Source organism: Eriocheir sinensis, chromosome 34 (assembly GCF_024679095.1).
Source record: "Eriocheir sinensis breed Jianghai 21 chromosome 34, ASM2467909v1, whole genome shotgun sequence".
Classification (NCBI taxonomy): Eukaryota; Metazoa; Arthropoda; class Malacostraca; order Decapoda; family Varunidae; genus Eriocheir; species Eriocheir sinensis.
Genome location: NC_066542.1, coordinates 4,200,781 through 4,227,162, shown reverse-complemented (window position 1 = coordinate 4,227,162; position 26,382 = coordinate 4,200,781). Strand labels below are relative to the sequence as shown.

General features: G+C 46.9%; 1 protein-coding gene across 39 annotated transcripts in view; it reads right to left on the bottom strand.

The window, feature by feature from the left end:
* The window catches only part of LOC127006931 (microtubule-actin cross-linking factor 1-like), a 309,855-nt gene that overhangs the window by 264,938 nt on the left and 18,535 nt on the right, over positions 1-26,382 (bottom strand). The window lies entirely within an intron of this gene.

Sequence of the window (26,382 nt, the reverse complement as noted above, 5' to 3'; positions counted from 1 at the left end):
GACCTCCTCTTCCCCGACCTCCTCTTCCTCCGCCCTCCTCTTCCTCCAACTCCTCTTCCCCGACCTCCTCTTCCTCCACCTCCTCTTCCTCCACCTCCTCTTCCCCGACCTCCTCTTCCTCCACCTCCTCTTCCCCGACCTCCTCTTCCTCCACCTCCTCTTCCTCCACCTCCTCTTCCCCGACCTCCTCTTCCCCGACCTCCTCTTCCCCGACCTCCTCTTCCCCGACCTCCTCTTCCCCGACCTCCTCTTCCTCCACCTCCTCTTCCCCGACCTCCTCTTCCCCGACCTCTTCTTCCTCCACCTCCTCTTCCCCGACCTCCTCTTCCTCCGCCCTCCTCTTCCTCCACCTCCTCTTCCTCCAACTCCTCTTCCCCGACCTCCTCTTTCCCGACCTCCTCTTCCTCCACCTCTTCCTCAGTCCTTCCTAAGATAGAGGCTTCACCCGCGTCTTTCCACACCTCACTTCACGCAATGACAGAGGTATCTATAGATCAAGATGTTGCTCACCCTTTCCTCCTCCTCCTCCTCCTTCAACTCCTCCATCCTCCATTACCCCTTCACCACATGTCCTCCTCCTCCTCCTCCTCCTCCTTCAACTCCTCCATCCTCCATTACCCCTTCACCACCTGTCCTCCTCCTTCTTCTCTTCCTCCTCCTCCTCGCTTCCTCCCCATTCCCTGGCACTCGCGAGGCACTAAATACATGAGGAGAGTGCCAAGAAATCTCACGGCACTGGCACCAATACATAACATAACATAGCATAGCATAGCATAACATAGCACAATATAGCATAACATAGACTTACATAACATAGCATAGCATCACACACACACACACACACACACACACACACACACACACACACACACACGTCAGTCTCTCTTATCTCTTGTCGGAAAGACTGACCGTCGATTATGTTATCAGTTGATGCGACGTGACTCTCTCTCTCTCTCTCTCTCTCTCTCTCTCTCTCTCTCTCTCTCTCTCTCTCTCTCTCTCTCTCTCTCTCTCTCTCTCTCAGCTGCATATTTGGCACTTTTTCTCTCCCCTTTTGTTTTTGTTTCGTCCGAGGGTGTTTTGTATCTCTCTCTCTCTCTCTCTCTCTCTCTCTCTCTCTCTCTCTCTCTCTCTCTCTCTCTCTCTCTCTCTCTCTCTCTCTCTCTGATAAGAATGTGTTAAGAGATACTCCATTTACCTCTCTCCTCCTCCTCCTCCTCCACTCGAGAAAGGCTTACATTTACCACCACAATGAGTATGTTCGTTTGTTTGTTTTCATGATGAGCCTAAGATGGAGGAGGAGGAGGAGGGAAAGTAAGACGGGGAGCGACAAACGAGAGAGAGAGAGACTCCTGCTCCATTTTTTTCCTTCCCTTCCCTTCCCTTCCTTTCTCTTCTCTTCCCTTCCCTTCCTTTCTCTTCTCCTCCCTTCCCTTCCATTCCCTTACCCTCCCTTCCCTTCCCTTCCCTTCCCTTCCCTTCCTTTCTCTTCTCTTCCCTTCCCTTCCATTCCCTTACCCTCCCTTCCCTTCCCTTCCCTTCCATTCCCTTACCCTCCCTTCCATTCCCTTACCCTCCCTTCCGTTCCCTTCCAATATCTTAAGTTTCCTACACCGTGATTTGTCTATTTATATATCTCGTTTATTTTGCCTCCCTCCTTCCTTCCTTCCTTCCATTCTTTCTTTCTTTCTTTCTTTCTCTCCATCATTCTTCTTCCCTTCCTTTCCCTTCTCTCTCTCTTTCTCATTGCTTTCCTTTCCTTTCCATCTCTTCTCTTTCCTTCCTTCCTTTCTTTCTTTCCTTTCTTTCCTTCTTTTAAGCCATTTTTTCTTTCCTTCAAACTCCTTCATCTTTTTTTTCCTTTTCTCCTTTGCATTTCATTTCTTAATCTCCTCTCCTCTCTCTCTCTCTCTCTCTCTCTCTCTCTCTCTCTCTCTCTCTCTCTCTCTCTCTCTCTCTGTAATCACCTTTCCGTGTCTTATGCTAATGACCGACGAGGTGATTCACTGACTAATTGTTCAACGCCCGACGAAGGGAAGGGAAGGGAAGGGAAGGGAAGGGGAGGGGAGAGATGGGACGGAAAGGGGAGAGGTGATAGAAGGTGGGAATGACAGGGAAGAGAAGAATAGGGTAGGGTAGGGTAGGGAAGGGAAGGGAAGGGAAGGGAAGGGATGAGAAAGAAAGAGAGAGGAATAAGAGGGGTTGGAAGGGAAAGGAAAAGATATGAAGGGAAGGGAAGGGAAAGAAAAGGAAGGGAACTGAAAGGGAAGAGGAGGAAACGAAGGGGATAAGATAAGAAAAGAAAAGAAGGGAAGAAAAAGAGAAAGAAAGTGAGAAAGGAGGAAAAGGAAGAAGGAGAGAGAATGGAAGATAAGGGAAGGGAAAGGAAGAGAATGAGAGAGACAGTGAGAAAGAAAATAAAGGAAAAAGGAAGGGAAGGAAAGGAAAGGAAAGGAAAGGAAAGGAAAGGAAAGGAAAGGAAGAGGAAGGGAAGGAAAGGGAAGGGGAAGGAGAGGAAGGGGAGGTGAAGGGCAAACAACACCATAACACCACCATTACCACCACCACCACCACCACTCAAGAGGGAACACCAATGAAGAGGAACAATACTTAGTGGTGATGAAGGTGGTGATGATACTGGTGGTGGTGGTGTTATGGGGAGCAACACCCCTGCCAGACAGAGTGGGTCGTCCCCTCCCTCGGGCAAGGGCACACACCACCTCCTCCTCCTCCTCCTCCTCCTCCTACATTCCTTCTCCTCCTTCTCCTCCACCTCTTATATTAATCTCCTTCCTTCGTCTCCCCCTCCTTCTCCATTCTCTTCTCCTCCTCCTCTCTTCCTCCTCATCCTAATCTTCCTCTTCGTTTTTCTCAACAAAACGGAAAACACCTCTCTCTCTCTCTCTCTCTCTCTCTCTCTCTCTCTCTCTCTCTCTCTCTCTCTCTCTCTCTCTCTCTCTCTCTCTCTCTCTCTCTCTCTCTCTCTCTCACACACACACACACACACACACACATTTGCAAGCACTTATTCACTTCATTTTCTTTTTCTTTCTTTCTTATTTCCTTCCTTCCTTCCTTCCCTTTTCTCTTCCTTTCATTATTTCCTTTCTTCCATTTCCCTTTCTTTTCTTTCTGTCCTTCCTTCCTTCCTTCCTTTCCTTTCCTTCCAAAACACGTCATTGGATAAAACTGAAGCTGGCAGGGATCCAACACCTCCTCCTCCTCCTCCTCCTCCTCCTCCTCCTCCTCCTTCTCCTTCTCCTCCTCTTCCTCCTCCTCTTTCTTCGCTTCCCAGTTCAGTGACCATTCAACCATTCAGGTATACGACTCTTAGCCTAGTCAAGTGTGTGTGTGTGTGTGTGTGTGTGTGTGTGTGTGTGTGTGTGTGTGTGTGTGTGTGTGTGTGTGTGTGTGTGTGTGTGTGTGTCAGGGTTCAGGTATGTAGGATGATTAGGCGGTGATGAAGCAACAGGTGATGGTGGTAGTGGTGGTGGTGGTGGTGGTGGTGGTGATGGTTGTGGTGATGATGGTGGTGGTGGTGGTGGTGTATGGGAATTTCCTTTTTTCTTTTTCATCATCTTCCTCCTCCTCCTCTTCTTCTACTTCCGGCAATTCCTTTCCAGAGATACGAAGAAAACATTCCATTGCTTTCTCCTCCTCCTCCTCCTCCTCCTCCTCCTCCATAAAACATCACTTCTTAACCTTCTTTCCTCCAACCCACATCTCCCTAACCTCCAAACCCAAAGAGAGAGAGAGAGAGGATCGAGTCTTCTTATACAGAGGATCGGATCTTCTTTTAAGGGGTTGGAACCTGTATGTCGGTGCCTCACGTGACCCTTGATCCCATTAGAGGCGGGGCAGGCCGAGCAGGCGCAGGCTCTTGCTATACGTGTGGCCCGGCAGGTTAGGAGGAGGAGGAGGAGGAGGAGGAGGAGGAAGGCTATAGAGGGAAAGAAGGCTGAGGAAGGGAGGAAGGTTGAGGAAGGAAAGAAGGAGAGAAGGAGGAAAGAAAGGAGGAGGAAAGGAAGGAGGAGGAAAGGAGAGAAAAGAGGGAAGAAGGAAGAGGTCATGAGGGTGGAGGGTGAGTTGGCATTCCTTAACACAGAAGGAGGAGGAGGAGGAGGAGGAGGAAGAGGAGGAGGAGGAAGAGGAGGGAGAGGCAGGTCAGGATTTAAGTCAATACAACGGAATGAGAGAGAGAGAGAGAGTAACAGTAATAAAGAAGAACAAGAACACGAAGAACAAAAACTAGAATAACAAGAACAAGGGGAACAGGAGGAGGAGGAGGAGGAGGAGGAGGAGGAGGAGACTTGACCACCCCATTTGGCATCAGATTCCTTATAAGGTCAGACTGAATCTCCGTCCACAAGCACACGCCCGCTGGTCACCTCTCAGGCCGACGAGGAGGATGCTGGGATGCTGGGCCCTTCATCTCCCAGCACCACCCTTGCACCTCCATTCCAACACCTCCACCACTAGGTCCCATATCACCCTGGCAACTTCACCTCTCAACACCATCCTTGCACCTCCATTCCAACACCTCCAACACCTCCACCACTAGGTCCCAAAATAACCCTGCAACTTCATCTCCCAACATCACACTCTTCAACTCCCTTCCTACCCTTCCCAACACTTTCCCAACTTCCCTAACTTCACACTAGGTTCCTAAACTTCCCCAGCATCACCCCCTTCATTTCCCTTGACCTTCCAACCCCTTCTATTTCATATGTAACCCCTTCCCATCCCTCCCAACCATCTCATCTCATCTCATCTCATCTCATTTCCCAGCATCATTTTCTTCTTACTGTCCTTCCTTCCTTCCTTCCTTCCTTCCTTTCCATCCCTTCCACCCATCTCATCTCATCTCCTTTCCCATCCTCATTTTCTTCTTGTCCTTCCTTCTTTCTTTCCTTTCCTATCCCTCCCATCTCTCCTCCACCTCATCCCATCTTCCAGCATCCATATATACACCCTCCATCCCCTCCCTTCCACATGTAACCCCACCCACGCATTAATAAGCCCACCCAGCCACCCGCACACCCACGCCCACACCCAGCCTTCATTACCAACAACGCTAAATCTGGTCACTCGTTATCTCTCTTACAAATGAGCAAGTGAGCGCTGCAAACATTCTCCCTTATGGCTATGAGCGCAATAAAGATCCCACTATCTCCCAGCTGACACATGGCGGGGTAATAGTATTCGGGGCGGGAGTAATTTTGCGCTTAAGTTACTTGTGTTAAAATTCCCCCTCCTTGTTTATCTGGGGCTCAGTCGTGTGTGTGTGTGTGTGTGTGTGTGTGTGTGTGTGTGTGTTTGGAGCCACTCAACACGCACAAGTAGGGAGTTAAAGGTACACACACACACACACACACACACACACACACACACACACACACAGAGGCCAGTAAGCAACAAGAAGCTCGTAAATCACTCACACACACACACACACACACACACACACACACACACACACACACACACCAAGATGACAGCCGTGCAATCCCTTAATCGCCAGGTAAAACAGCTCTTTCCACCTCTCCTTCACCTCACATTACCTTCAGAAAAACACACACACCTCTTCATTAGCCAGTAAAGACCACCTCCTGCTACCTGTCTCCACGCATATATACCTGTGCAGACTTTACCTTGTCTAACCTTACCTGTTGTGCCTCTAATCAAGCCTTACCTGCTGAGAGAGAGAGGGAGAGAGAGAGACTAGACCGGCCCTAATCTAACCTAACCTGCTGAGAGAGAAAGGGAGACTAGACCAGCCCTAACCTAACCTAACCTGATGAGAGAGAGAGGGAGACTAGACCAGCCCTAACCTAACCTAACCTAACCTAACCTAACCTGCTGAGAGAGAGAAAGGGAGACTAGACCAGCCCTAACCTAACCCTAACCTAACCTAACCTGCTGAGAGAGAGAGGGAGACTAGATCACCCCTAACCTAACCTAACCCTAACCTAACCTAACCTAACCAGCTGAGAGAGAGAGGGAGACTAGACCAGCCCTAACCTAACCTAACCTGTCCTGCTGAGAGAGAGAGGGAGACTAGACCAGCCCTAACCTAACCTAACCTAACCAGCTGAGAGAGAGAGAGAGAGAGAGAGAGAGAGAGGGGGAGTCTAGTCCATCCGTATTCTAACCTGTCTCGTCCCTGTACAAGCCTCACCGCATTCCTGTTCCTCTTATTTCTGTTCCTTTAATGTTATCTTCCTCCTCCTCCTCTGTTCCTTCCTTACTTTCCTTTTCTTCTTCTTCTTCTGTTTCCTCCTTCATTCTTTCTACTTTTTTCCTTGCCTCTCTTTCCTTCTTTCCTACTCCTGTTTCTTCCTTTCTATTCCTTCTTACTTCTTTGTTTCCTTTTTCCTCTTCCTTTTCCATCCCTGTCCCCTCCTTCCTGTTCCCTCTTTGTCCTCTCTTTCCTCTCCTTCCCTGTTCCGTCCTTCCTGTTCCTTCTCTACTCCTTCTCTGTCCCTTCCTCTTCCACTCCTGTCCCCTCCTTCCTTCTCCATCCCATCCTCTTCCTTCCTACTTCCTTTCTGTTCCATTCCTTCCTACCTCTATCCTTGTTCCACCTTCCTACCTCGTCACAGCCCCCTCCTACCCCTCTCCTTCCTCCTTCCTCCCCGCCCTCGTAACCGCATGAGTCACCGCGTCTCTGCAGTAGGACCGCCGCCAACGCCCCTCAGTGGACGCCTGTGTTCTGAGGGTCGGCCCGTCGGCGAGGGTGAATCACTCAGCCACAAAAGACTACACATGATGCCCGCTCTCACTCACTTGCCGCTCGCTTGCTGCCTCGGCCCTGTGTGTGTGTGTGTGTGTGTGTGTGTGTGTGTGTGCTTGGTTGGTTAGTGTGTCTGGCTGGGTACCTCTCTCTCTCTCTCTCGCTCGCTTCCTCAGTCATTGTGTTTCTCTATCTCCTCTCTTTTCTTGGTTCTCACTCTGCTCCTTTCCTTTATCTCCTTCCCTTCTCCCTTTCTGCCGTACCAAGTCACGCCTCTCCCTCCTCTTTTCCTTGCTATCCTTCTCTTTCATTCTTCTTTCTTTTCTCTCGTTCCTTCCTTTTCTGCCTCACTCACTCACTTCTATCCTTTGCTTTTCTTTCTATCCTTCCATTCCTTTCTGCCTCAACCACTCTTTCTCCTTTTCTCATTTCCTCCTCCTTCTGTCTCCATCATTAACTCATTTTCACCCAGTAACCTTTCTGCAAGACTGCCTAGCCAAATGCCTCTCCCTCTCGCACCTTCCCTTCCCCTTGCTTTTCCTTCTATTCTATCTTCACTCTGTATCTCTCATAGCGTCTTTCATCCCATCTTCGTCACTCTACACCTCTCGTCAAGCCCGCCAAGCCATACGCCTCTCCCCTTCTCGTCTTTTCTCCCTTCTTCGTCCCTGTCTACCTCTTGGCAAGCACTTCCCCTCTGTTCCTCTCTCTGCCTTCAAGCAACCGTACACCTCCCTTATTCCTGTCCCTCTCCACTCAGTAACCCTCCCAAGACCGCCTAGCCAAATGCCTTTCTCCCTTTTATACACTCCATCCCTGTCTCTAGTTTTTCCTCCCTTCTTCGCTCCTCTCCACACAATAACCTTCGCAAGACCGCCTAGCCAAATGCCTCTCACACTCGTCTTTCCTCCTTTCGTCCCTGTACCTCTTAGGGCAAGCGCTTGTATACTGTCCCTCTCTCTTCCTGTCCTTTTAGCTAACATACATACCCCTTAATCCTGTCCCTCTCCACTCGGTAACCTTCCCAAGACCGCCTAGCCAAATGCCTCTCACTCTCCCTCCCTCTGTACCCCTTGTCCTGTCCTCTCTCTCCTTGTAGCTAACATAGGATATCCCTGAGCCTTCACCGCCCATCCACTGGCCACAACAAGGTAGGGACGACTTGAGAGAGCCCCGACACACGCCAAAACAGACGCCTATATGTGTAAAGCCACCTGACACCCGCGGCGCCTACACACACGCACACAAACACACGTCACTCACTCGCCCGCCGGTCTTGACTCACGCACTCATATGATGTAAGGGGTGAGTTTGTTGTGACTGCACGCACGCACGCACATACACACACATGGATATACACGTAGGGGTTATGTAATGTATTAGAGATGGCAATAGTATAAGTCTCTCTCTCTCTCTCTCTCTCTCTCTCTCTCTCTCTCTCTCTCTCTCTCTCTCTCTCTCTCTCTCTCTCTCTCTCTCTCTCTCTCTCTCTCTCTCTCCGTTTTTGCTTTTTCTTTTATTTCTTCATTTTTTCCATCTATTTCCTTCTTCTCTCTCTCTCTCTCTCTCTCTCTCTCTCTCTCTCTCTCTCTCTCTCTCTCTCTCTCTCTCTCTCTCTCTTCTACGGTCCCTTTTAAAGTATTTTCATGTCAAAGGCACCGCGTCTAAGGGTGCCTCTCCTTAGTGCCAATCACAGTTCCTCCTCCTCCTCCTCCTCCTCTCTTCCTCCTCCTCCTCCTCCTCCTCGGACACTTAGTAACGAGTTGACTTCCTTCTGTGTTCTCATTTATCTTCTTGTGTTTGTCTGTCTCTTCTCATTAGTGTCTTCTCTTCCTCTTTCTCCTCTTTACCTCCTCTCTTTCTCTTCCTTCTTTTCTTTCTCTTTTTCTCTCTTCTCGTGTGATTTGTTTTGGTGTTGTGAAGTGAGATGATCGTGATTCTTCTTCTTCTTCTTCTTCTTCTTCTTCTGTCTCTTCTTCTTTCCTTCTCTTTCTCTTCCTAGTCTGTGTTTTCCTCCTTCTTTCTCCTTGTCTTTCCCTCCTTCACTTCCTCCCCTCCTTATCTCTTTCCTTCTTTCTCCTTCTTCTTCCTTCAATTTCTACTTTTATCATTATTATTTTTTATCCTCCATTGTTTCCTCCTTCTCTTGTTTCTTCTCCGCTATCTCCTCCTCCTCTTCTTTCTCCTTCTCCTTGTCTGTCTCCTCTTTCCTTCTCCTTCCTTCTATTTCTTCTGTTATTATTAGCATTGTTCTTCTTCAGCTTCTATTGTTCCCTCATCTTTCTTTTGTTCTTTCTACTTCTTCACTGTTATCTCCTCCTCCTCCTCCTCCTCCTCTCTGCAAACCCTTCTAGCCAAATGCCTCTCGTTGCACTCCATCCCACCTCCTCCTCCTCGCCCGGTAACAGAAGCCCCGGCGTGTCTTAACAATGTAATCTCAACACCCTTTTTTTCGAGTCCGTCCGCGTGTGTCTGGAGGCTCCTGTTACCCGCGCCTTTCCCTCCTCCTCCTCCTCCTCTTCCCTCACCTCTGGGTACGCAAACCTCCGCCTCCTCCTCCTCCTCCTCCTCCCCCTCTTCCTCCTTTACCCACATGCTGCCCAAATCTTCCATCAACCTTAACTTCAGCGGAGGGTAGTATGGGCCAAGCAGGAGTCATGTATCACGGCAGCAACTATAAATAAATTCGCTTGCGCCACTACAAAACTGGGGTCGTCCAAGAGAGAGATGAGACAGAGACAAAGAGAGAGAACTGAGGTCGTCAAAGAGAGGTGAGACAGAGAGAGACAGAGACAGACAGAGACTTAGGGACCGAGAGAGACATAGAGACAGAGAGAGAGAACCGGGGTCGTCCAATAGAGAGGTGAGACAGAGAGAGAGACACAGACAGACAAAGAGAGTCGGCCAGTCAGTCCGTCCCCGTTCTGAGCGACATGAGCGGCGACGAGGGAGTCATCAGCGGCGGCGAAGCAGAGTCTTATAGTGTCGAGGAGTCGCCGGACACAAGTGAAGGGTGTCTGAGAGGCGCCGGCGGAGAGTGGCGCCCTGCCCTGCCCTGCCGTGCCGCCCGCCGCCGTATATGGAGCGCCCGAGGGTTATATTCTTAAACATTTCGGCGCCCAAGCACACACATATAATTGACAAGGCTTTCGTAGGAGTTTCGGGCATTTTCAGGGGTAGTTTTATGGCCCTGTTTGATAAGGCTTTCGCAGGAGTTTTGGGCATTTCCTGGGGTAGTTTTATGGCCCTGGTGGTAGTCTGACCCTTCTTCTGTACCGTGAACCTTTAAAATCACTCATAAGAACCCGATTAATCTCCTTTTCGGCTTTTGGAAATGGTTGACATGAGGAGTGGAAGTGTCTGAAGGTTTTGGGCATTTCCAGGGGTAGTTTTATGACCGCCGTATTACAAGAACACCTATTTGAGAAGGCTTTCGTAGGAGTTTGGGGCATTTCCAGGAGTAGTTTTAAGACCCTGGTGGTAGTTTGACCCTTCTTCTGTATCGTGAACCTGAAGGAACACTCATTAGAACCCGATTGACCCCCTCTTTGTCCTTTAGAAGTAGCTGATGTGAGAAGCGAAAGTGTCTTATTATACCAACCAATACTGCCTAAGAGAAACATCGAGGTAGCTGGCTAGTGGCTGGTGCTGGTGTCTGGCCGGCTCGCAGATTGGGTTAGGTTCCCTTCGTTAACATAATGAGGAGCCATCAGGGAGGCCGACCATAGCTAGATAGAAGGCTGACCACGGTAGAAAAGGGGTAGTGAAGGCTGGTGGTGGTGATGCTGGTGGTGGTGATGGTGGTGGTGGTGATGCTGGTGGTGGTGATGGTGGTGGTGATGGTGGACATAATGGGATATTTATGCTGATAATTGGGGGAATGTAATGGTGGTGGTGATGGTGGTGATGGTGGTGATGGAAGAGGAGGAGGAGGAAAAGGAGAGACATTTCAATAGTTTGAGAGAGAGAGAGAGAAATACCAATTATGAGCATGGGAACCTCCTGTACAGAACCCCAATTAGCTCTCGTTTCATTTGTCTTTCTTAGCGTATGGACCCCCTCTCTCTCTCTCTCTCTCTCTCTCTCTCTCTCTCTCTCTCTCTCTCTCTCTCTCTCTCTCTCTCTCTCTCTCTCTGTGGCTTACCGCGATCTGTCTAAGGATTAATTTACTTGGAAGAGGAATGACAACCTCTCTCTCTCTCTCTCTCTCTCTCTCTCTCTCTCTCTCTCTCTCTCTCTCTCTCTCTCTCTCTCTCTCTCTCTCTCTGTCTCTGTCTCTGTCTCTGTCTCTGTCTGTGTGTGTGTGTGTGTGTGTGTGTGTGTGTGTGTGTGTGTGTCCGGGGTCAAAGGTCGAGCGCCACGGGGCTCCCACAACCCCCGGGGGCCGCCAATGGCAAGGTTCAGTCACCCGGGGCTGCAGCTGAACGGTTCCCACGCTACGGCCAACCCAACCCTATGCAACCGAACGTAACCCGACTCAACTCAAGCCCACCCAAGACAACTCAACCTAAACTAACACCAACCCAACAGTAACCCAATGCAACACGGCGCAACCCAACCTAACCCAACCCAATGCATCCCAAAGCAGCCAGACTCAACCAAATAAAACATGACACTCTGCCTTACCTAACCAAACTAATCCTGAGCTAAATTAATCTTACTCACCAGCAACCAAACTCAACCTAAAGCAACCCAACCCATCTCAACCTAACAAAACATCACCTTACCTTACCTAACACCAATCCAAACCCAACAAAAGAAAATCCAAACCCTGGTCAACCCAACCCAAGTCAACCCAGCAGATGTGACCTTACCATACCTTACTTTACCGAACCTAATCTAACCTAACAGCATCCCAACCCAACCGAAGGGAATTCAACCCCACCGAACTCAACCAAACCCAACAGATGTGATTCACGCAACTCCCTCAACCATGCAACATCATACTCCATCATCATCAACATCATCATCATCATCATCATCGTCACTATCAGCAGCATCAGTGAGCCAGTTTTTATCGTGGACCAGAACGTGACGTAAGAAAAGGTCCCATAGTGAAAGTGAGAGAGAGAGAGAGAAACGAAGGAAGTAGATGGAAAAAATAAAGAAATAAAAGAAAAAGAAAAAACGAGAGAGAGAGAGAGAGAACAGTTATGCAAACGCTATACGGATTCCTGCAGTAGAGAAAAACACGAAATATTGAACCATTCTCTCTCTTTTTCCCTCTCTCTTTTTTTTCTCTCTCTCTGTGTGGAAAGACTCACGAAAAAAGGAGGAGGAGGAGGAGGAAGAAGAAGAAGAAGAAGAAGAAGAAGAAGAACGAGAAGAAGGAGAGGAAGAGGGAGGACAAGAACAAGAGGAAGAACAAGAACAAGAGAAAGAACAAGAACAAGAAGGAAAATATAACAAGAACAAAGAAGAGGAAGAAGAATAATAATAATGAGAAGGAAAATAGAACAAGAACAAGGAGGAGGAAGAAGAAGAAGAAGAAGAACAAGAACAAGAAGAAGAAGAAGACGAAGAAGAAGAAGAAGAAGAAGGAGAAAAACTAACCATCCCCCATCACCATCACCACCACCACCACCACCAACAACAACAACAACAACAAAACCCACCATTGACAAAAGAGACAAGAGACGAGAGAGAAAAAAAAAAAAAAAAAAAGGGGCGCAGTGAAAGTGAAAATGAATAAGTGACACAACACACGGGATCGGATTCCTTTCATTAGCCGAACCCATTTCTGGAAAGGGTTCTAATCGTCTCTCTCTCCAAGACTTTATAAGGGAAAGGTTATGGGGTGAGAGAGAGAGAGAGAGAGAGAGTGACATATTCTTCCATTAATTATATATCATTATTATTATTATTATTATTATTATCTACATTCTTCGTATATAGTTAAAGCCCCAATTAGTAGTAGTAGTAGTAGTAGTAGTAGAGGGAAGGGATAGAGAAATGAAAAGAAGAGAGAAAGAGAGGAAAGAAGGAAGAGGATTAAGAGACAAGGAAAAGAATAGAGATGAAGAGAAGACGAAAGGGAGGAAGGAAGGAAGAGAAACAGGAGGAGGAGAAAGTAAAGGAAACGGGATGGTTAAGGAGATGAAGAGAAAGGAAAGAGAGGAAGGAAAGAAGAGAAAGACAGACAGACCAACCAGCCTCAAATCAGCCCACCCTTCCCTTACCCCAGTGTCACCCCTTCACCTCTCCCTCCTCCTACCCTAACCCACCCTTACCCATCCCCATCCCTTTAAATCAAGTATAAGACGCGTATAGAAGATTTAGCCTCCCTCCTCTCCTCCTCCTCCTCGTCCTACGGTCTCCCGTTCCCTTAAGTCAAGTATAAGACACGTATAGAAGATTTACCCCACCTCCTCCTCCTCCTCCTCCTTTCCCCCTCCTCCTCTACCCAATCCTGTCAACTACACGTAATATACAAGTGACGCAACACGATCCAATCCTATATCAGGGGCTTGGACTCTAAATCCACGGTGTTAAAAGGCGATTCTGATTCTGATTCCCTTGCAGTTAAGAGGATTCGATGGTCTTTTGGGGTGGTGTTAAAGGGATTTAGATGCTATTGAGGTTGGTATGAGTTTTTTTTTTTTGTGTGAGAGAGAGAGAGAGAGAGATCGAAGTGGACAAACGTTACATACCATCACGACCTATAATCTCCTCCTCCTGTTGTTTCCTATATATTGTCCATTGTTTCGCATTTCTGTCTTTCTAACGGGGCGATCTTATCTTCTTCTCTTGCCCCCTTCCCTTCCCTTCCCTTCCCTTCCCTTCCCTTCATTTCTTTCCCTTTCCATTCCCTTCAGTTCTCTTCCTTTGCTCTCCTTTCCTTTCCTTTGCAACGAATCTCCTCTATATCAAAACATGACTAAGAAAGGACTAGAGGATGTTAATAACGCCATTCTAACAACGTGATGCTAATGCTGACTACGTAGATGAGGTCAGGTCAGGTCATCTTCCGGAGTGAGTTTACAAAAGATATTCAAAATGTACTTAAACCTGGTGACGGAAGACCCGGGACTGCTAACTACGTAGGTGAGGTCAGGTCAGGTCATCTTCCGGAGTTTACAAAAGACAGACTTAAAATGTACTCAAACCTGGTGACGGAAGAGCCGGGAGACGTGATGCTTACCTGGAAAAGAAGAAAATTTACAGGTTAATTAAGGGAAATATAGAAATGGAGATAACATGTGGAATTAAAAATGTGACGAAAATATGTAGAATAAAAATACCGACAGTTGTGCTCATACAAAAAAAAAACACGTTATATATTACGTGTTTCTTCCGATCAACCAAGTCTATCGGCAACACATTCCAATTTTTCGTCTAAACAAAGAAGAAACGAAGAAACACTGAAAATAAAAAAAAGAATGAAAGAGTGACGGCAGTGATACATTCTTGCACTAAGGAGTTGGACAGCTGGGGTAAAAGTATTCGGTAAAAAAAAATACTGAATGAATTAAAAGGATGAAAGAGCAAAAAGAATGTAGGACTAAAAACAACAACGAGTTACGACACTGCTAAACTCTTGCACTAGAAAGTTGGACATCTCGAAATCTCCCAAACTCGCACTCGGCCAAGTCAACACAACCCATTTAAACCCCGGCGCTGCATTCCTCGGACCCTCAGGTGGCGGTCACGAGGAGCAGGAGGCGGGGCACACACACCCTTAAAGCCTCGCTCCTCCAGCCTCTCGGTCAACAGGGCGGCGGGTGTTGACACAGGAGCCTCGGTGACCATGTAGGGCGCGGACTGTCCACCTCGAGGGCTCTGGGATGACGGGGAGCTGTAGCCACGGAAGGAGACGCGACCTCGCCGACCCCGGGCTTCTGTCAACACCTGGTCTGGCTGGGTGGTTGGGTGGGTGGCGGGCTGGCGCGTTCCTGTCACATTTTGCTTTGGTTCGAAGATGTTGCTACTTGTGCTGTGTTGTGTATTGAGTGTGTTGTTTGGGGTGTGACTGTGTGTGTGTGTGTGTGTGTGTGTGTGTGTGTGTGTGTGTGTGTGTGTGTGTGTGTGTGTGTGTGTGTGTGTGTTGTTGTAAGTTTTTTGTGTTGCTTGCCGTCTGTTTGTTGTTTGTTGTTTACTGGGGTTTTTTTACAGTAAAGGAAACAGTTCAAGGGCTTAAAAAAAAAAAAACAGTGAAAAAAAAGCCCACTACTCACTGCTCCTTCCCTCCTGTCTGCTTCCTGTTTGTTACTTTATGTCTGTTGTTTACTGTTTATATTCTGTTTCCTTGCTGTTTGCTTTCTGTTTCCTGTTTGCTTTCTTACTAATTATTTGACTCAGTTTGCTCTGATTTTTACTGTTTTCTTCTGTTGGTTTGCTGTCTCTTTGCTACTTAGGGTCTTATTGCTGTCTGTTTGCTCGCTTTCCCGGCCCATGACCCCCCGGCGTGAGGGTGTGGTTGGTCACTCACGAGCTGCGGCCATTATCCATTTGCTGGGGCCCTCTGCGTGACCGAGCCTCTCCTCCTGCCCTTCAGTCTTTGCCCTTCAGCCTCTGCCCTTCCCCTCCCCACTCAGCTACCATCGTGACCTTTCCCAGCACTGCATGACCCTCCCTCCCCCTCCTCCTCCTCCTTCTTCTTCGTCTTCTTCTCCCTCTTGCTGACCAATGTATGACCCTTGTGAACTGTTCAATCTCTTCCCACCTTAGTCATCAATCTGTTTCTTCCTTTTGTTCTCTCTCTCTCTCTCTCTCTCTCTCTCTCTCCTATTATACCAAATTCAGTGAACTACATTATTTTTTTTTCTCTCTCTCTATCCTTGCCCTTCTTCCTCCCTGACCGCTGTTTGACCCCCAACGAACACACAAACACGCGCACACACACACACAAGCAGACCCCCTCCCCCCCTCGGCAAGAATATATAATTACATTGAACCCATAATTACAATTCTCGATCTCTGTCCCACACTAATTGAGGGTGGTGGTGGTGGTGGTGGGGGTGGTGAGGGTAATCATAGACGTGGTGGTTCTTTTTCTGGCTTGGGTAACGACGTGAGGGTAAGTAGTAGGTAGGTAAGGTAAGGTAAGGTAAGGTAAGGTAAGGTTAGGTAAGGTAAGGTTAGGTAAAGTAAGGTAAGGTAAGGTAAGGTAAGGTATGGTAAGGTAAGGTTAGGTTAGGTAAAGTAAGGTTAGGTAAGGTGGGTTGGAAGGTAGGTAGGTACGTTAGGTTAGGTAAGGTAAGGTTAGGTGAGGATAGGTTAGGTTAGGTTAGGTAAAGTAAGGTAAGGTAAGGGAAGGGAAGGGAAGGTAAGGTTAGGTTAGGTAAAGTAAGGTTAGGTAAGGTGGGTTGGAAGGTAGGTAGGTAGGTTAGGTTAGGTTAGGTTAGGTTAGGTAAGGTAAGGTAAGGTGAGGTAAGGTGGGAATAGGTTAGGTTAGGTTAATTAAGGTAAGGTAAGGTAAGATAACGTGATGTAAAGTAAAGTAAAAGGAAGAGTTTACTAGTATGGCCCTGCTCACCACCACCACCACCAACAACAACAAAAAACAACAACAACAACGTCCTCATCAACACCTTACATAACCTACACACGTAACAAACCTAATTTCCTCCTCTTTCCCTCCTCCCTCCTCTTCCCTTTCTCCCCTCCCTCTTTCTTCTTTCCTTCCTCCCTTTTCCTTTTTTCTCTTTCCCTTCTCCCTATTCTCTTCCTCCCTCTTTTCTCTCTTTCCCTACTCTCTCCTTCTCTTCCCCCTCCCTCTCTTTTCCTCTTTCACTAACCATAAACTATTTTCCTTTTCGTATACTCAAGAAACCGCTAAACCAACCAGTCCCAACAAATCCCAATGCAACGAAGATAAGCACTGGGGCCATGCGCAGATATAGCCCCCAATTTCACCTCCTCCTTCTTCCCATAAACATAAACTATCTCTCCTACTCGAGAAACCGCTATACCAACTACCCCAACAAAAACCAACACAACAGAGATGAGCACTGAGGCAACGCGCAGCTATAAGGCACACCGTCGACTTCCTTTCCCTTTCCCCACACGCCGAAATGAACGATCAAACGGTATATCAGGAGCCGCTCTGCCCCGTCACCCACAACAAGAGGTTAAAAACGAGGAAACGAGAGCCCAGCCGACCCCTTCTTCACTGGCCTTTCCCGGGACCCGAAATAGCTTATGATGTGACTGCCAGTTCTAACCCGCCCGCCCGCTGGGGAAGTTGTATAGAGAGACGAGAGGTGAGTGTAGGAAAGGAGAGAGAGAATGGAGACGTGGGGGAATAGAGGAGATGGGGAGATAGGGAAATTGAGATGAGATATGGGGGTTAAGAAGTGAGAGAATAGGAGGGAGGTCAGAGAAGTTAGGGAATGATATGAAATGACTTCCTGAATGACTAACTGACCCTTGACTGACTAAATGACCCTTGACTGACTACCTGACCCATGACTGACGTTCTGACTGACTAACTGACCCTTGACTGACTTCCTGACTGACTAACTGACCCTTGACTGACTACCTGACTGACTACCTGACCCTTGACTGACTACCTGACTGACTAACTGACCCTTGACTGACTAACTGACCCTTGACTGACTACCTGACCCATGACTGACGTTCTGACTGACTAACTGACCCTTGACTGGCTTCCTGACTGACTAACTGACCCTTGACTGACGTTCTGACTGACTAACTGAGCTTTAACTGATTACCCTCTCTCTCTCGTTCAATTTTTGCCCTGCCTCGCCTCTCGTTTTTCTTTCTTTCTTTTTTTCTCTCTCGTTCTTGATCATTTTCTCGTTCTATCGTTCTCGGTCTCTCTCATTCTCTTTCTTTTCTCTCGATATCTTTTTCTCGTTCTTTCGTTTTTCTTTTTTTTTTCTTTCGTTCTCTTTCGTTTCCTCTTTCCCCCGTTCTCTCTCGTTTTGCCTCCATCTTCCTTCTCTTTTGTTCTATCATACTGGTGGTCGGCGCGGCGTGGCGGGCGTGGAGGGAGACAGGTACGGCGTGGTGCTGGGAAGGAGTGACTATGACCTCATTGTTGGCGAGCCGAGGACAAGCACTGAGCAGCCTGGTACTGAGGGGAAGGGAGGAAGGAAGGCAAGGAGGAGGAGGGGTGGAAGAACTGAGTGAACTGGTACTAAGGGAAGGCGAGGAGGAAGGAAGGAAGGAGGGGAAGAGGGGAGGTGTACGAGCAGGCACAGGCACACACACGAGGCATCTTGGCACGCGTTGTTGGCACTCCACACGGATACCTTGGGCGAGGCTGCATGGCCACCACCACCATCACCACCACTATCACCGCCACCATCGCCGCTACCTCACCTGTCCATCCCGTTAGCCTGGCCTAGTTTGCAACCGCCCAGTGTAGAATCATTGGTAATTACACGGTCGCCCCCTCGCTCGGGTTATTTCAGGGTCTCTCGGAAGGGCAGGAACAGGGGAAACCTTAAGCAAGTCGGCCCCTCAGTTCGCCCTGTTGAAAAGCCTCTCATGGTGGTAGTTGCTGGGTTTAAATGGACTGTTTTGTGGTCCTAGTGATAGTTTGACATGACTTCTACATCTTCAACGGGAGAGTCACCCATGAGAACCCGGTTAGCCGTCTCTGTGGCCTTGGATAATGGTCGTGATGGGAGCTTGATATGTTTAAAGAGTAGAACTTAGCACATTGCCTCGCTCGCCACCTCGCCTCCGCCAGACATCACCGCTTGGCTCGCTCCCACAATTAGCCTGTCAGTACCCTTGGCCGTGTACCCGCGCCCTCGCCCTCACGTGTCTTACCATCCGCTAGCCGCCCAGCCACACAGCAACCCTCACCTGTACCAGCACGTCATTGTCTCATATACATCTTAACACCCTTTCAATCACTGTTCCTTCCTCTTGAAACGTCAGCCATATATACTACACTAAACTACACCTCGCCTGTACCAACATGTCATTCTCTAATATACATCTTAACACCCTTTCAATCAGTGTTCCTTCCTCTTGAAAACGTCCCCCATCTATACTACACTAATATTCTATAACTATACCTATATGTCCTCACCTATACTAACATGCCATTCTCTACTATACCTTTTAACACCCTTTCAATCAGTGTTCCTTCCTCTTGAAAACGTCCACCATCTATACTACACTAATATTCTATAACTATACCAATACGCCCTCACCTATACTAACATGCCATTCTCTACTATACCTTTTAACACCCTTTCAATCAGTGTTCCTTCCTCTTGAAATCCTCCGCTAACATCCTTGTATACGAGAAACCTTTGCGGAAACCATCTATAAACTTATCCAGTCATTATCATCAGGCGTTATAAATCTAATGCAAAAGGAAGGACTATTTCAGTATATCGTTTAGGCCCGCTCGCTGCCCTCCCGACCGTGGGTGTCACATAACCAAGGGGCGGCGCTGGGCTTACTCTCGTCTCCAGCGGCCCGACTGGTACGTGTCAAGGAGGTGCTGGTCATGTCTACAGCCCGAGTTAATGAGCCCCGACGGCATTCATGTAGCCCTCACGACCCTGCCAATCACGTGATAATGTAGTCTCAGGGTCTTGACAGATTGCATTCAGTCCTTCAGCCCCTTCAAAAATGTGTAATATTGAAATACATGTAGCCTCTCGAAGCCCTCCCACCACGCGATATGCAAATAGTTCTAGTTGGAGGGTCTTAACAGCTTGCATTCGCCCTTCAGTCCCTTCAAAAATGTGTCTGGTAAAAATTCCAACGCGTATAGACCCCTCGACCCCCTCCTCATGCACTTGATATCCATATAGTCCAAGTTAGAGGGTCTTGACAGCTTGCATTCAGCCCTTCAGTCCCTTCAAAAATGCGTCTTGTACGAGTATAATTCCAATGCATGTTAGAGGTCTTGACAGCTTGCATTCAGCCCTCCAGCCCTTCCAACACGTGTCTTGTAAAAATAGACCCTCAACAGTATGTATATAGCCCCGCCAACTCCCGCCATAGTAAATACTCCTAGTTAAGACCTTGCCAGCAAACACCTAGCCCCCTCCCAGCCCTGCCAGCCACTCCAAGCACGTGTTAGCCCCTCAGCCTCAGCACAACTCCATCAGGGAAGGAATGAAGGGGGAAGGGTGTTGAGACGAAGAACAGAGATTAGACGAGAATGAACGCTGCCATCATGGGGTTTGAAGGGCGCTGAACGCATTCCAATTCCCTCCTTCAGCGGCTGTCAGGAGGAAGGCCTAACGTGAGGGGAGGAAAGGAGGGAGGGAGGGGAGAGAAGGGAGGGAGGGACAAGGTGGTGATGGTGGTGGTATTGATCGATTTAAAAGGGGTAGGAGAGAGAGAGAGAGAAGGGGGGGTAGAGAGGGGAGGGATATAAACCAAAGTCTAAGAGATTGGGGGAAGGGAAGGGAAGGGAAAGGAAGGGAAGGGAAGAGAAAATAGACGTCGCGACAAAGAAGAGGCATAAAAAGTGGATAAAAGAGGAAGAAGAAGAAGAAGAGGAGGAGGAGGAGAGGTAAACAAAGAAGATTATGGAGAGAAAAAAAGAGAAAGAGAGGAAGTGCAAGAATAGAAAGTGGAATACGAGGAGGAGGAGGAAGCGGAGGAGGAAAAGGAGGAGTAAGAAGGAAAAGATAAGTGGGAGGAAATAACACACACACACATACACACACAGAGTTGACATCACACCCGAAACAGCTCTCCACTCCCTCTTCCGCCCCCCCCCCCCTCTCTCTCTCTCTCTCTCTCTCTCTCTCTCTCTCTCTCTCTCTCAGTGCCGGTAACCGCAGTGCCGCCTAGTGCCACACCTTTTTACACACACACACACACACACACACACACACACACACACACACACACACACACACACGAAGCCACGCCCATCCCCTTCCTTTCCTTCTCTCTCTCCCACAATATCCGACATGAATGAAAGAATGAATGATTGAAGGAAGGAAGGAAAGAAGAAGGAAGGAGGGAAAGAAGGAAGGAAGGAAGGATGGAAAGGATGGAACCATAATATACAATGCACGTAGAATACAAGACGATAATAATAATAGTAATAATAATGATAATAATAATAATAATAATAATAATAATAATAATAATAATAATAATAATAATAATAATAATAATAATAATAATAATAATAATAATAATAAAGAAAAGTGTCAAAATTACCTTCATTTATACCTGAGAAATCCAACACAGGTGAGAGAGAGAGAGAGAGAAATATGTGTGTAGAGAGGTCATGGCCAAGGTTAGAACTGACACACACACACACACACACACACACACACACACACACACACACACACACACACACACACACACACACACACACACGCAAGCTTTTTTTATCAGACAATACAACATTTAAAAGCCGACATCTGACTTACTGACTGAATGACAAAGTTCCTCACCAACGACTGTTGCTTAAATTACAGGCTCACGGAGTAGAGGGTAAAGTTTTGAACTGGGTCAAGGCGTGGCTTAGCAATAGGAAGCAAAGAGTGCAAATCAATGGTAAAAGATCTGACTGGGGATGTGTTACGAGTGGGGTCCCACAAGGTTCGGTATTAGGTCCACTTTTGTTTATTATTTATATCAATGACTTAGACACAGGAATTAGTAGTGATGTTAGTAAATTTGCAGATGATACCAAGATCGGTAGAGTAATTGAGTCGGATCAGGACGCTAGTATTCTCCAAGGTGAACTCAACAGATTATATGACTGGGCGGATAAATGGCAGATGGAGTTCAATGTAGGGAAGTGCAGTATTCTGAGTGTAGGTAGGAACAACCCCTCACATAACTATTGCTTAAATGACACTCTCATAAGTAGGTCTGGGTGCGAGAGGGATTTAGGGGTCTTAGTGAGCTCTGATCTCCGTCCAAGGGCACAATGCATTCAAGCTAGAAATCGAGCTAATAGGGTACTGGGATTTATTTCAAGGAGCGTAAGCAACAGAAGCCCCGAAGTCTTCCTCAAACTATATTTAGCATTAGTTAGACCTCATCTTGACTATGCGGTTCAGTTCTGGTCACCCTACTATAGAATGGATATCAAAATGTTAGAATCGGTGCAGAGGAGGATGACTAAGATGATTCAGGGGTTGAGAAACTTGCCATACGAGGAAAGACTCAAACAGTTAAACTTGCATTCTCTAGAAAGGCGAAGGGTGCGTGGAGACATGATCGAGGTTTATAAATGGATGAAGGGCTTTAATAAGGGAGACATTCATAAGGTTTTGTTGGTCAGAGAACCGGGTAGGACACGAAGTAACGGGTTTAAACTGGATAAATTCAGATTCAACAGGGACATAGGCAAAAATTGGTTTACTAATAGGGTGGTGGATGAGTGGAATAGGCTTAGCAGTCATGTGGTGAGTGCCAATACAATTGTCACATTCAAAAATAGACTAGATAAATTCATGGACAGCGATATTAGGTGGGGTTAGATACACGGGAGCTTAGGGTCAAAGGAGCTGCCTCGTACAGGCCTACCGGCCTCTTGCAGACTCCTGCGTTCTTATGTTCTTATGTTCTTATGACTGGCTGGCTGACTTAATGAACGAATGACTAACTGAATGAATGAAGACCGACCGACTGACTGACTGACTGAATACCTAACCTAACCAACTTAACCTTACCTAACCTGACTGACTGACAAACTAACTCTTTAACTACTTTACCTAACCTAACTAACTGACCTCATACACACACACACACACACACACACACACACACACACACACACACACACACACACACACACACGTTATATCAAGCTCGTCATAAAATCAAAACTTTACAACGAAGACCAGCGCTATCACGTGACCTTTCGCCTGATCCTCGTGAGCTTACGTTAGATGGTGTGAAGACGAGGTCGGTGAAAGGTAGATAGTGGGAGTTACAGGTAATAGAAGGTGTTGAAGCAGGTAGAAGAATGTGTTACAGAAGGAGTTATTGATGGAAAAATAGATAGATAGAATGTGTAATAGATGAAGAGAGAGATATTGACGTAGATAGACAGAATGAAAGATAGAAAGAGTTAATGGTGGATAGAAGTAAAAGATTAGAGAATGAAAGAAAGAGAAAGAAAGAAAGAAAGTAGGAAGTGGTAGATAGCATGTTACTACTACTATAACTACTACTACTACTACTACTACTACGAATACAACTGTTAATCAGCTTGGTGGTGGTAGTGGTGTTGAGGGAATGCAGTGGTGGTGATGGTGGTGGTGGTGGTGGTGATAGTGGTGGTGATAAGAGTGGGGTGTGGGAGTGATGGTGTTGATAAGGAGTGGTGGTGGTGGTGATGACGAGGAGGAGGAGGAGGAGGAGGAGGAGGAGGAGGAAAAAACAAAACGATATAGACGAGGTGATGATGATGGAGGTAGAGGAGGAGAAAGAAGAAGAAGAGGAGGAGGAGGAAGAAGAGGAGGAGGGTGGTCATGGTAATACGGAAAGACAGTGAACTAAGGAGGAAGTGCGTGGGAGGAGGAGGAGGAGGAGGAGGAGGAGGAGGAGGAGAAAAGAGGAAGGAAGGGAAGGAGGGATGATTTATGACGAGACGGAAGAGGAGGAGGAAGAAGGGGAGGAGGAGGGAGTGACGTAAAGGAGGAGGAGGAGGAGAAGGAGGAGGAAATAAAGAAGGAAGGAAACAGACGAAGCAAATTCCTGTACAAAACACGAAAGAGAGGAAATAAGAAAAATACTGATAATTGCTTTTCCCGATTTCCTCATTTTCTTTTTCCTTCTTCCCTTTCGTAATTGCATTCTCTCTCTCTCTCTCTCTCTCTCTCTCTCTCTCTCTCTCTCTCTCTCTCTCTCTCTCTCTCTCTCTCTCTCTCTCTCTCTATCTCTCTCTCTCTCTCTCTTTCTCTCTCAAATTCTCTTTCTTCTTCTTTCTTTTAATCGTCTAACTCATTTCCACCTAATTATCTTTCTTTTTCTCTCTCTTACAGGTCTTTCTCCTCCTCCTCCTCCTTCCTTCCTTCCTTCTATCTCTCCTTCTCTTATCTTTCTTTTCTTCCCTTCTTTCTTTAACTTGTATATCTTAAACAAAACTCAAATTCATTATCTCTCTCTTCTCCTCCTTCTCTCTGTCTTTCCTTCTTTCTATAACTCGTATGTCTTTATCTCTCCTCAATCTCCTGTCTTTCTTTTTCCTCTCTCCTCCTCCATCTTCTTTTTCTCTTCTCTTTGTCTTCCTTTCCTTTCCTTCTTAAACGTAAAATTAACTTCAATCTCTCTCTCTCTTCCATCTTTTGTTCCTCTTCTCTTTCCTCTTTCCTCTCTTCTAATTCTCCTTTCTCATTTCCACATTCTCTTTCTCTACCTCCACCTCCTCCTCCTACTTCTCTTTTCTCTCCTCCTCCTCCTCCTCCTCCTCCTTTTCCTTTCTTAAACTCGCACATCTAACAGCAAATTCACCTCCACCCGACACCTGCGCACCTCCAATTAGCTAATGCCTTCTGAGCCTCATGCAAGACCAATTATAAGAACGATTTTAAGTCAAACAATTTATTTTTTTCCACTTCACCACCTCCTCCTCCTCTTGCACCGGTTCTTTACCTAGTGGAGGAGGAGGAGGAGGAGACAATGGTTGAGGTAAGAAGATGAGGAGGTGAGGAACGGGAGAGGAGGAGGAGGAGGAGGAGGAGGAGGAGGAAGGGACGGTGAGCAGGCCTTCCCCACACAGTCTGACTCACTGCTTACCTCTCTCTCTCTCTCTCTCTCTCTCTCTCTCTCTCTCTCTCTCTCTCTCTCTCTCGCCCACCCGCATGCCCTCAGTCTCCTCTCTCTCTCTTTTTCTCTCTCTCCCTCCCGGTATTTCCCTCCCCCTCTTCAGACGCTCCTCCTCCTCCTCCTCCTCCTTCTCCTCCTTTTACCACGTTCATTCGCACCATAAGGGGAGTTTTTGTGCCCTCGATGTTTTCCTTTAGTCTGTCTACGGAGGAGGAGGAGGAGGAGGAGGAGGAAGAAGTTAAGCGGTTTTCTTATCTGTTCTTCCTCTTCAACATTCTTCCTTTCTCTTTTGTCTCCCTTCCTTTTTTTTCTACTCTTTCTCCTTTTTCTCTTTCCCTTCTCTCCCATTCACCTCCTTTCTTTTATATTTCAAATTTCTTCCTCTTCTCTTCTTTCGTCTGTCTCCAGTTTTACATATTATCCTTTCTTTCTTTCTTCTTCCTCCTCCTCCTCCTCCTTATCCTGAACCTCTCCTTTCTTATCCTCTTCCTCCTCTTCCTCGTCTCATACATCTGCTTTCTTTCCCTTCTCCTCCTCCTCATCATCATCATAACACCACCACCATCACCACCACCATCATCATCAGACACCCGACCCTTCCCTTACCCTCCCTCACCTCCATCACAGTCTCCCTTTGTCCTCTAAACGCCCTTCAACTAACGTCCTAGAGGCCCTGCTGAGATGGGTACAAGAACGGACGAAACCTAACCTAACATAACATAACATACCCTTAAAGCATAACCCAGACCAAGCCTTTCGTCTCTAGTTGCACCCATCTTAGCACTGACCGTGGCCTCGACCTTTGCCTTGCCCCCTACGACCGCTTCTGTGTGTGTGAGGTTCTCTGTTATAAGGAGACTAAAGGGAACGTCTATGTGAACGACCTTTGTGACCCTTCCTAAGGCTACTCTTGCTACTTTGCTTTGGGATCGTGGGTAGGAGGGAAAGAAAGGAAGGGAAGGAGAGGAGAGGAAAGGAAAGGAAAGTAAGGGAAGGAAGAGAGGAAGGGAAGGAAAGAAAGGAAGGTAGGGAAAGGAAGGAAAGGGAAAGGAAAGGAAGGGAAAAAGCTCTTGCAACGACTTAGGATAGAAAGGAAAGGAAGAGAGGAAGGGAAGGAAAGAAAAGAAGGTAGGGAAAGGGAAAGGACAGAAAAGGAAGGAAAAAGCTCTTGAAACGACTTAACTTTCTGAGGTAAGTATATTATAAGAAAGGAATGATAGATTGATGGATAGATAAAGAAATGGAAAACAGAAAGCTAATATATTTGAACTATTGACTTATATAGACCCAAGAATAATTTGAGGTATGAAAAGACAAGGAAAAGATAGATAAAGATAGACAGATAGATAAGTAGATAGATAGATAAATTGAAAAAAGAAAAAAAGGAAAGGATAAACGAAAAGATAACACATTGTACTATTAAATTCCCTTCAGAAACAATAACAAAAAGATCAAACCCCAAGTATACGAGTCTTTTCTGTCCTCCCAAAACGAAACAAAAGTAAATATAGAAAGAAAAAAATAAAGAAACCCGAAAAAAACGAGTAATTTGTCCTCAAAAAACATCAACAACAACAAGAGTAAAAAACTCAACCCAAAACCACAAGTGACTTCGATCCCTTAACCCAAAACCTCAACTGATTTCGATCCCTTAACCCAAAACCTCAACTGACTTCGATCCCTTAACCCAAAACCTCAACTGACTTCGATTCTTTAACCCAAAACTTCAATAGACTTCGATTCTTTAACTCAAAACCTCAATGGACTTCGATCCCTTAACCCAAAACCTCTACTGACTTCGATCCCTTAACCCAAAACCTTAACTGACTTCGATCCCTTAACCCAAAACTTCAATTGACTTCGATCCCTTAACCTAAAACCACAAGGGACTTCGATCCCTTAACCCAAAACCACAAGTGACTTCGATCCCTTTAACCCAAAACCTCAAGGGACTTCGATGCTCT